The sequence below is a fragment of the Rosa rugosa genome, chromosome 2 (genome assembly GCF_958449725.1).
Source record: "Rosa rugosa chromosome 2, drRosRugo1.1, whole genome shotgun sequence".
Classification (NCBI taxonomy): domain Eukaryota; kingdom Viridiplantae; phylum Streptophyta; class Magnoliopsida; order Rosales; family Rosaceae; genus Rosa; species Rosa rugosa.
Window position 1 is genome coordinate 26,151,408 of NC_084821.1, and position 11,376 is coordinate 26,162,783.

Below are 11,376 nucleotides of genomic sequence, written 5' to 3' on the forward strand. Positions count from 1 at the left end.
TAAAGCTAAAAATCATTTTCACCTAGTGTCTAATCAAGTCCAATTAATTTGAAATTTCAGTAAACTTTATGCTGACATTTTGCCCAACAAACAACACCACATGCCCAAGGCTAATTGAATCTTAAGCTCAAACAAGCCAAATTGAATCTTTCAGACACAATCAACAGTAAAGCATTTAGAAAGCATAAGACCCAAGAAAATAGATACGTACCCACAGTGTCTAGAGCTCGAAGAACCAAATAAAAAATATAAACCTGCAATTACCCAAACAAAAAAAAAATCAATACAAGGAGAAAGGTGGTACAAGAGAATGAAATATATTGGTCTATCGGCAATGTAAGCAATTAACAAGTAAGAATAGTAGTGAACAACAATGTCTTCCCTGAGAGAGAGAGAGAGAGAGAGAGAGAGAGAGAGAGAGAGAGAGAGAGAGAGAGAGAGAGAGAGAGAGAGAGAGTTACTTGCAGAAAACAGAAGCGAGTATATGCTTAATTAACTGTTACCTTCAAAGCGAAATTTAATCCTTTGCAAAGCTCTCCTGGTTTTGAAACAGAAAAATGAAAAATTAAACCAATACCCAGATATCATTCTTAAATTAAAATCAAAAGAAATTTTCAAAGTGAAGAGATTTCGAAGCTCCGTGGGGATGAAGAGAGAAGATTGATGAGTTCCTTTCATGTTTCATACCTTATGAAGAAACGAAGAGAGAAGAGGAGAGTGTCTGCAATCGAGAGAGAAAGAAGCTCGGTGGGGATGAAGAGAGAGAGCGGCTACCGAGAGAGGAGAGAGAGCGGCCACCGAAAGAGAAGAGGTTTTTAGGGTCCTAGTCATTGCTTTTCATTTAAAGTGTCACCTACCTAAAATTAAGCCCGCCTATGTTTTTCATTACCCGCTTGCTCCCGCTCAATTTTTTTCACAGCGTTTAAAATTTTACAAACGCTATCAAAGAATGAGGTATATACAATCTATAGCACTTGCTTAAAAAACGCTATCATTAAGTGCTATGAATAAGCAATTTTGTTGTAGTGATAACTCCCACATTGGAAAAATATAACTTTGCTTATGGGTTTATAAGGGTTTGGGCCACTCCATCCATTGCCAATTGGTTTTGGATGTGAACCCCAGATTAATTACTTTATCAATGAAAATACTAGATGGAACTATTTTGAGTAAAGATGCTTAAATTGAACAACTCACAACACAAAGACTTGCTAACGCAGTGTAAACCTCACCACTGAGGAAACATCACTGCGAGGCTTTTTTTGTAGCCCACACATAAAAAGCAATCCACTATGAAATCAGGTTTTTACAAGAAACAAGTTGTGGTATTTAACACAACCACATTACAAGCAAATCAGCTAACTTGTTTACACCTTGCACAACCTATTCTACACAAGAACAAACTGATCTATAGCAGTAAAGCAATCTGCACTATCTCAACTTTCTTTCCCTCTGATCTCATGTAGTCCATCAAGGAAAACACACACAATAATGAATCATGGAGAGTTTTTATGAAAACGTTTTGTGAAGACTATGCAACACATGCAACACCCTTTTTAACTCGAAAACTCTACCTCCAAAAATGCAGTTTCAAACCCTTTTATAGAGGAGCAAGACTCCCCCTCAAACAAATCTTTTCTTAATCACCGAATAAGGTAAATATGGAAGGTTTTAAAACTGCTTTGAATATGCAATCAAATCTTTATAAGATATGCATTTTGAAAGCATTGTAAATCAATTTAGAATCATGCAAAATGATATGTATTAAAAGACACCATCTTATCAAGATCAGTGAGCATGATTTCCTTGATTTCCTCTTGGATGATCCGATTCTGCAATCTTCCTTCATAGCCTTGAACCATCGGAAAGGCAAGAGAGATATTCTCCTAATCCTTTGTATCTTCTGATTTCCTAGCAGCTTTGGGAGAGCATGTGTTGAATGGTAATAGCACAATATACTTACAATCTCCCCCTTTGGGCATTCCCATTCAACACATGACTTTTCCATCTTTTTACCCCTGCATGTTAGTCTTTACAGATAGCCACTAACAAAAAGGTGTTGCTTGGATTTAAGGAATCAATTTCCATCCTTTTCCAGATCCAAGCCACCAAGGCAAATATCACATAATAGTAATAATAGTAATCATCCAAAAATAAGCATCTCAAGTGGTCTGTGCTTATGCACTTACAAACCCAAAACCAAAGTAATTATTGTTCATGAAAAACTAAAATGCAGAAACAGAAAAGAATAAAAAGATGTAAAGCTTTTACTTCTCCCCCTTTGAATGGGAATGCACGTCAAACTCCTCCAGCAGTTTGGTCACAGTGTCCTGATACTCCTGTTAGTGTGAGTCATAGTTCCCTATTAGGAATAGACTAACAAGGGAATATATTGTTGTAACAACTTACCTTGTATATGTTGTGTAATACAGTAGTACACAATAGTTGTAGTACGTTGTAGTACGATTGTAATCTGTTTATATACACCACAGAATGGGTGTAATGTAGATCAGTAAAAAATTCATTCTCTCAATCGTGTCTTATTTGACTTGGTATCAAAGCAAAGATCCGAGAGGACTTTGTCTCCTATTTTCTACTTTTAATTTTCTCTAGTTCGAGGAATTAATTCAAAAACCCCATTGTTAGGGTTATTGTTTTTCCTTAACGGCGTTACTCTCCTGTCGTTATCTCTCTTGCATCGACATCCGTCCAAGAACGACCAGATCGTCTTCTTCTTGGACTTCGACGTCATCAGACCAGCCACCTCCTTCGCTCAGACCGGCTTCGTCTCCAGAACAGACTGCCTTCGTCTTCCCTGTTCAGACCCAAAGTTTTGCTTTGGGCACCGGAGATCAACTTGTTCCTCGTTCTCCAGATCGGGTTCCTCAGCGTCCGGCCATTTGTTCCGTCCGACGTTGTTAGCATCAGATTCGGTTCACATCAGACCCGTCGATCTAGACCCGCGACTTCCTGTTCGTCGGGCTCCTCAGCCCCGTCGCACGCACTTTGTCAGCCCAGACTCATTCCTGTCGCGCGCACTCCGCCAACCCAGACCCGTCGACCTCTGCTCACATCAGTCGGTCGTAGCTCAGCCTCGTTCGGTCCTTCTTCAGGCCATCAGTTTCTCCCTGTTTGAGATAATCCAGATTATTTCAGGCCTGCAGTTCTCAGGTCACCACCTTCAAATCTGTTTCTATTCAGTGCGTCGCTAAATCGCCTCCATCTCGGTCAACTGGGTCAGCCCAGTCAACTTGCCTCAACTCGGTCAACTCATTCAGCCTAACTCGGTCAACCCATTCAGTCCAATCAACTCCAACAGGTTCCAAAAAAAAAAATCTGTTGGTTTTTTTTTTGGAGCCTCCTGTTCGTCTTATTTCCGCTGCATACTTTGGGATTTGTGTGTTGTTTGTACTATGGCAATGGGTGGTGATGACAGTGAAGGTCAGAGTTCCAAGATCCATGGGGTCCAGAAGGTTGAGGTTTTTGTCCCACAAGGCTTCACCAACCACCTTCGTCCTTAATGCTCTTATTGCAATGACTTTGGACATGTTCGGGAGACTTGTTGGAAGCTGAATGGGCACCCCAAAAACAAAGGTTATCGTCCTAAGGCAAAGGCAGCTGCGGTTCAGTTAATTCAAGAACCTGACTTCTATGGCGTAGCAGGACATGATCATCATACTGCAGGTAGGGCTGCTCCTACGGCCTCTATAGATGGTTGTGGTAAGATTGGTATGGCTTTAAAGGTTTCTAACTTTGTTGGTTCTGATACATGGATTATTGATTCTGGTGCCTCCGATCATATGACTTATGATAAATCGTATTTTACTGACTTGTCTTCCCCACCAGTGTTCTATGTCACCAATACCAATGGTGAGGCTTTTCCTGTGTTAGGGTCAGGGTCAGTGCGTATTACTCCCACTTTAGAGCTTCATAATGTGTTATATGTACCTGACTTTTCTCATCACTTGATATCTGTTCCATAGTTGAATACTGAGTCTAAATGCTCCGTAACCTTTTATCCTATGTAAGTGATTTTTCAGGATCTTCTCACCAGGGAGATAGTCGGTCGGGGGTATCTGAGGGGCAGGTTGTTCCATCTGGATCAGACATACGCAGGAGAGAAACCAGGAGTACAATCCCGAGTCGCTTTGACTTCGAATTCTGATAAGATAAGTGAAATTTGGTTGTGGCATCGCCGTTTAGGGCATCCTTCTTTTAGTCTTATGAAAACAACCATGCCTACTCTGTTTATTGGTGTGAATGAGTCTGCTTTACGTTGTGAAACATGTGTTTTGGCCAAGAGTCATCGTGCTACTTATTCTCCTAGAGTGTCTCATAAAAGTGTTATTCCTTTTGAGTTGATTCATTCTGATGTTTGGGGACCTTCTAGAGAGCCCACTGTATCGGGTATGAGATATTTTGTGTTGTTTATTGATGATTGTACGAGATTGTCATGGGTTGCCCTTCTTAAAACCAAAGATGAATTCTTTCCAGCTTTCCAAACTTTTCGTACTCTTGTTCAAACACAGTACCATAGCACCATTAAAGTCCTTCGTTCTGACAATGGGGGGGAATATGTTAATCATATTTTCCAAGAGTTTTTTAACACCCATGGGATTGTTCACCAAACCACATGTCCACAAACACCTGAACAAAATGGAGTGTCTGAAAGGAAAAACCGTCATTTACTTGATATGGCTCGTGCCCTTCTCTTTAGTGCCCATATGCCTAATTAAGTATCTTTGGAGCGATGCTGTATATGCTTCCTCCCATCTTATCAATCGTCTTCCCTCTAGGGTCCTTCAGGGAAAAATTCAATTTGAGGTTCTTGCATCTCATGTCTCTTTACCTTCATTTCATAATCTTCCAGCTCGTGTCTTTGGTTGTGTTGCTTTTGTCCATGTTCCTAAGAACCATAGGTCTAAATTGGATGCCCGGGCACTTAAGTGTGTGTTTGTTGGCTACGGAAGGTATCAGAAAGTGTACAAGTGCTTTCATCCACCTACCAGGAAGTACTATGTCACTATGGATGTTACTTTCTTTGAGGACATGAGTTATTTTTCCTCTTCAGATACAGCTCTTCAGGGGGAGAATTCATTTTTTGAAGAGCTGTATCATGGAGAGGGGGAGGAATCAGAAGGAGGAGAAGAAGCAGGTGGTATTTTGACGGATCCAGTTGAGACCATTAGCTCGCCGCCTCCTGAAGCAGAAGCTCCAAACATCCAAGCACCAGTTTCTATGGCCGAAAATGATGTTGAAGATACAACTCCAAACATCCAAGCACCAGTCTCTATGGCCGAAAATGATGTTGAAGACACAACTGTCCCTCCTACCATTGCTTCTACCCCTGACCCACAACTTCCTGGTACTGAAGATCACTCATTTGAGGTATGTCCACCCACTACACTATGCCAAAAAAGCAATCAGACGACAGAGCAGATCTGTCGTCTGATCAAAAAAATTTCTGTTGTCTAGTACGGTGCCGTCTCTTGGGGTATCAGATGACAGATTTCCTCTGTCGTCTTATTTTTCAGACGACAGAAATTTTTTAGGTCTTCTGTTGTCTGATGAAATCAAGACATGAGTTAGCTATGTATTAGTGAATTTAGACGACAGATAAATGTGGTGTGATCTGAAAACAAATAACAGTTCCTTGTAATTTCTATGATCTAATGCTTATTCCAAAGACAGAAAAATGGTCATTTCTGTGGTCTGAATAGACTTATAATAACAGTTTAGTGTTGTTTTACTCAAATTCCAATAACAGTTAACTGTCATTATCATTCAGTTCAGATTACATTTATCTATCGTCTTTAGTAGCCTACAATAACATTTATCTGTTGTTTTAGTACACAAGGAACAACATATTTTTTCTGGTATCTGTTGTTCTTAAATATGTCCAACAACATATTTGAATTTTATTTTGTCGTTGCTCTTTATTTCATATGACAATTTTCTGTTGTTTGAGTGCACAAGTAACAACATATTTTTTCTTGTTTCTGTTGTTCTTAGATATGTCCAACAACATATTTGGATTTCATTTTGTCGTTGCTTTATAATTCAGATGACATATTTTTATTCTTCGTTGCGCCACAATTATGTAAATCTGGAAACTACCCAATGCATTCATCAAAAATGGAATTCATTCATAAAAATACCAATATTTGATTAATCTGTTACTGCAGCTATACATACATCCCATACATATATAAACCAAAGTACAATAATGTAGTTGCAACCAAACACTAGCCTACTTATTCCTAATGGAAGCTTGCATCCTCAAGTCCATGTCTTAGAGCTAACTTCTGAGCCTTCTCATCCTTCTAAAACCAATGTCTTGAATCCATTGTTCCATGATGATTAATGGCAAAACTTCATTTGGCTTGTAAGGAATGGGGCTTCTTTCAGGTACCTTTAACATAGTCAACTTCATGACTTGTAAGGAATTGATATTGACATACGAAACATAGAAGGATGTATACGTGTATATAAGCACATGATCACTTTCCATAGCATCCTTCTCTGATGCAGCAATATATGGGAATGCCAGTCATATACTCTTTATGAGAAGAGGACACAGCTTAATTTAGCAGTCTTATACTCTATGCTCTATGTATACGTTTCAGATCAGATAAACAAAACAGCAAAAGTCATGAGCACCCTACTACAGCAAGGTTTGAAGCAGCAGTAATAAGAACTACCTTTCTAGATTCCATTTGTCCACCCACCTAACAACTCACAACAACAAAAAAATTCAGACAAGTAGAAATTTGGTGTATCAGACTCGGAGAATACTGTTATAAAAAACTGTGAAGGATACAGAGCAAAGAACAAAAAGATGTTGTTGGGCTAAAAGAGAAATGGAAACATATGAGCTCTAATGTTCTGTAAAGTTTCAACTTCATGAGAAGAGAGTACAATAAAGGTTCACATATGTGATATAATATAGTCTTGTATAAGCAGTATTCCTGAAAATATACCAGTACATATAACAAAATCATTGTGTATGCTCTCAAGATTAGAGGATCTTAATAAATCACAAGATATGATTAATTCGTGGACAACTTTGTGATATACAGTTCTAAAATCTACATCATCACATTAAGTGATTTAAATGAATATAGGATCTTAGTAAATTACATATTTGATTACATAAGATATGTCCAATGTATTAAGAAGTAATAGCAATAATGCAAGGATGAAGCAATATCAAACTTACAAGATTGTCAATAGCAGACACTTTCTGACCAACTAGCAAGTCTGCAGAGACACTAAATGGTATAGGCCTTAGTATGTCTTTGGATGCAACATGTAAAACCGCAACATCCTTGTCTTGGTCAAATCCAACAACATTTGCATCGAAGTTGACTGGTCAGCATGAGTGACCCTGAAAACAATGAGCATATCTTTAGATGCAAATCATGAGGTGCCATTTCACCACAAAAGAAAACAAAAACCTTTAAGAAGAGAAACATAAAATTGCACTCAACAACCTTTAAGAAGAGTTGCACGATACAAAGTACCATTTTGAGATGATGAAACCACCAAAAATGGAGAAGCCCATAAAATTAGTAGAACATACAGTTCCATAAGCACCACACACTTTAAATAGATTCCATAGATGCAAAAGAAATAACAAATTAACCATGTATCTGAGTACAATCAAATCTAGTATACTCCAATCCCTGTAACTACACTAAAATGACGTGTACGTTTAATTATAACATGAACCACATTCCTACAATTTACAATATTGCAAAAAATTTATTAAAATTGAAGGCCAAAAGTATAAATAACTCATACATCTTTAGTACCTCAGCAACGCACATTAAAGCATCAGATTACAAAATTCTGAAGCAACAGAACACTATATATAGCCATTTCAATGGAACAAGAATTCGAATACAAAGAACCTGAGATCAGATGCGCCGCGAATCAAGTGGTAATTGGTGACATTGTTGCTGAGATCAGAAAAGCTATCAGTTGTTGCTTTAAATGTCCTGAGATCAGAAAAGCTATCAGCTATCAGCTGTTGCTTACTTCAGTACGTAATATAATCTTTATCAAAGGATCCGCATGATAGTTTTTCTACATTTACACATGTTTGAGAGCTTTGAAACTTGTGCAAAACATAGAAAATAAGAAGAGAGACAAGAGGATAAGCACTGTATGTTGTTTATCTTGTTCTATGCTGATGAGAATTATAACAGTTACGCAAAATGACCAAAGAAAATTTAAATGTCCTGACACGTAACTTACAAGTTACAAAATTGCCAGAAAAGAAATCCAAAATCTTTACTTTCTAGTAAACAACAAACCAGCTACCAAAAGCAATACAACAAGCTTGCAAGTTGGAAATAATTTCTAATACTTGTCTGTACAAAAATATTTCACAGCAATTCTCAATCAGGCCACTTCTCTGCTGGAAATAATGTACAATCCTCTCAATAGAAGTACAAATATACTTGTGCAAATTAAAAGATGGAAATGCTATGAACTCTTTAATTTGAGACTACGTTCCATATGGAGAACTCTGCTTTGTATGTCATAGAGATTTGGCTCTTACTACTCTTATATCTTATTAATAGCTCACCTTCCAGTCAACGACATATAAAGATTTGTAGGAAAGCATTTGCAAAGAGTCATGAAGATGACAAGGAGAGAGAAAATTAGGCTGCTTGGTTGTGACATTAAGACGAAAGTTGTGTCAAGATTTCCAAGTGGGTCTCAGCGGCACATATACATGGAGAATGAACGAACACCAGCCCTTCTTTTTCTTTTGTATTCCATCTGCAATAGATAGAATTATAGAGCAGATTGAGCTTTTTGGACTAAGTTCTGGATAAATAGGTGGTAGTGGTGCAGCTTTTATATATATAATTAAGTAAGATCATTGAGCTGTGAAAATGACCAATATTTGGTGTATGCTAGCTTTGGAGGGTTTCTTTGTCTACTTATAGAAGGTGCCAAAAGCAATTCTTGAGCTTAACCAAAAGCATCCACCCATGTAAGTTTTAAAGAGACATAAGGGACCATATATAATTTGATTCTGTATGCAATTAGATAAGTATTAATCACAAACTACTAATATTAGATCTATTCACAACTTATGCATGACAATTGAATACTTACAGGTGTTGTCATCTTCTTCATAATCAGCCATGTCAGGGATATCATCTTCATCTTCACCCTTAACTTGCGAGGGGGCCGACTTCACCTTGCTGATTTTTAAATTTTCAATAGAAGGAAAGTTTTCCTCCTCACTACTTTTATCTTATAAAGATGAAAAACAGTCTGAGTCTTAAGGTTCCACGAAAATATTGTCATATACTTAAAAAAATAAAGAAGATGCTTACTCTTTGGCTTCCCTTATGTTGCCAACCAGCCATCATTATCTTCATTATCAATAAGAACTTCCACACCTCCAACTTCGTACTCCTCTTCCACAGATGCAGCCCTGTGTAAACAAGGGATTGAAGAAGTAGAGAGAATTGCCAGCATAACTAAAGGCACAAGGAACTAGCAAGCATAAGACGAAAATGCAGTGACACAAGGGGAAATTAATTGAGTATACCATTTCTAGTAATCAAATACTGGTTTTCAGACGGTAGATATGGCTTCCTCTTGCTTGGTTTTCTTGATTCCCTAACATAATCATAATTGATTGGTAAACAAACATGCAATACCTCAAAACACCAAATTTCTGTCATTAATAAGCATCACATATATAATCAATCATCACTGAATCCACATTAGAAACCCTCTAGCAAAATTGCTCTTCCTTTAACTCAAAGATTAAATACCGATACTGGAATCATAGCACAAGGTCTAAAGCCCGATTCTTTCCTCAAATATGTAACAACAATTATGGTTAACAGATAAAAAAAAACCCAAACAGAGATAGAAAATATTGAACTGGGAATAAAAGAGAAATCAAAATTGAAAGGGTTTGGAATACCAATACCAGGTAAGGCACTTGGAGACGAGGTTATCACTGGCGGTGACGAACTCGGAGACGCTGAGGATGCCTCTCTTTGAAAGTAGAGACGGTGCGAGGCCCTATTATTTTCAAGGAAAACAAATTGGAGAAAGACCTGACACCTAACTCGAATCTACAAGGAAAACAAGCAAAACCCAAGTCAATTTCCAGAAAAACCCTAAAATTGAAGATTGAATCCAATCGAAACCCTAAACTAAATACTAGTACTGAAGCAAAATACTTACCAATAACCCAATAGAAAACAGAATATTAAAGCTTGCTCTAATCTGTTAAGTGGTTGTTGAACAGCTCCATTAAACCGCACGTGAATGAAACATCAAGGATTCTCAAGGTTCATAGATGAAGAAGATACTAAGAAGGTTTAGGTTTGGTTGAAAAGACTGAGATGAGTTCGATCTAGGTTCAGATTTGAGAGATGACCGAGTTTTGGGTTAAGATTTTGAGAGATGGTCGAGTATTCGCAGTGGAGGTTCAGGCTTTTGCAATTGAGACTTGGGTTTTAGACAGACCTAACGAGTGTGGGGGAAAACACGAAGACTTTCATACTTATCCCAAAGAATACTTAAAAAATAAAAAATTTAAATCACCTAATTCAGACAACACAATTTCTTAGCAATGTTGTCTGAATATCATCCCCATTGACTTCTCAGTTAGGGTTCGGGACCTTTGAGAGGGAAAGGCTTGATGTAGTTGGAGGGAATTCTAAAATTTTTGCTAGGGTTCAATATGAAAAATTTCAATATTTTCAAACGACATATAACTGTTGTCTGAATATGACCATATCTTCAAAATGAAACAGGTATGGTTTCTCTGTGTATTCAGACAACACATTTAATTTATCTGTCGTCTGAAAAAATCAGACGACAGAAAATCAACCTTCTGTCGTCTGATGCGTGTCGTCTGATAGCTTTTTTGGCATAGTGCTAGTACTAGTAGTAATGAGTCTAATGTTGGGCAATATGTGTTACCAAATAGGACCACTCGGGGTCAATCAGCCAAAAGATATGAACCTACTCTTACTGCCAAATCAAAATACCCAGTAGCCAATTATATGTCCACTAGAAGGTTGTCTAAGTCATATGAATCTTTTGTGAATCAAATATCTGTTGTATCAGTACCTAACAAAGTGCAGGATGCATTGGGGGATCCAAAGTGGAGGAAGCTAGGCAATGGAGGAAGAGATGGAGGCGTTGCAGAAGAGCAATACTTGGCAACTTGTGCCTCCACCACAAGGCAAGAAGGTTGTAGGTTGTCGTTGGGTGTTTACCGTGAAGCATAATGCAGATGGATTAGTGAATCAGTACAAAGTACGCCTTGTAGCAAAGGGGTTTACTCAGACGTATGGTATAGACTACGATGAAACGTTTGCTCCTGTC

General features: G+C 38.0%; 1 long non-coding RNA gene across 2 annotated transcripts; it reads right to left on the minus strand.

The window, feature by feature from the left end:
- Window positions 1-5,983: 5,983 nt before the first annotated feature.
- On the minus strand, window positions 5,984-10,826 carry LOC133733538 (uncharacterized). Of its 2 annotated transcripts, XR_009857769.1 has the most exons (10): window positions 10,225-10,826; window positions 9,965-10,112; window positions 9,575-9,645; window positions 9,357-9,457; window positions 9,133-9,273; window positions 8,594-8,790; window positions 7,914-8,000; window positions 7,220-7,387; window positions 6,702-6,728; window positions 5,984-6,522 (listed from the first exon to the last, which is right to left on the minus strand). It is a non-coding gene; the product is annotated as an uncharacterized LOC133733538 (long non-coding RNA). The 2 variants fall into 2 exon arrangements; XR_009857768.1 differs by having other exon boundaries at window positions 5,987-6,728; window positions 10,225-10,825.
- Between the last annotated feature and the right edge of the window lie 550 nt (window positions 10,827-11,376).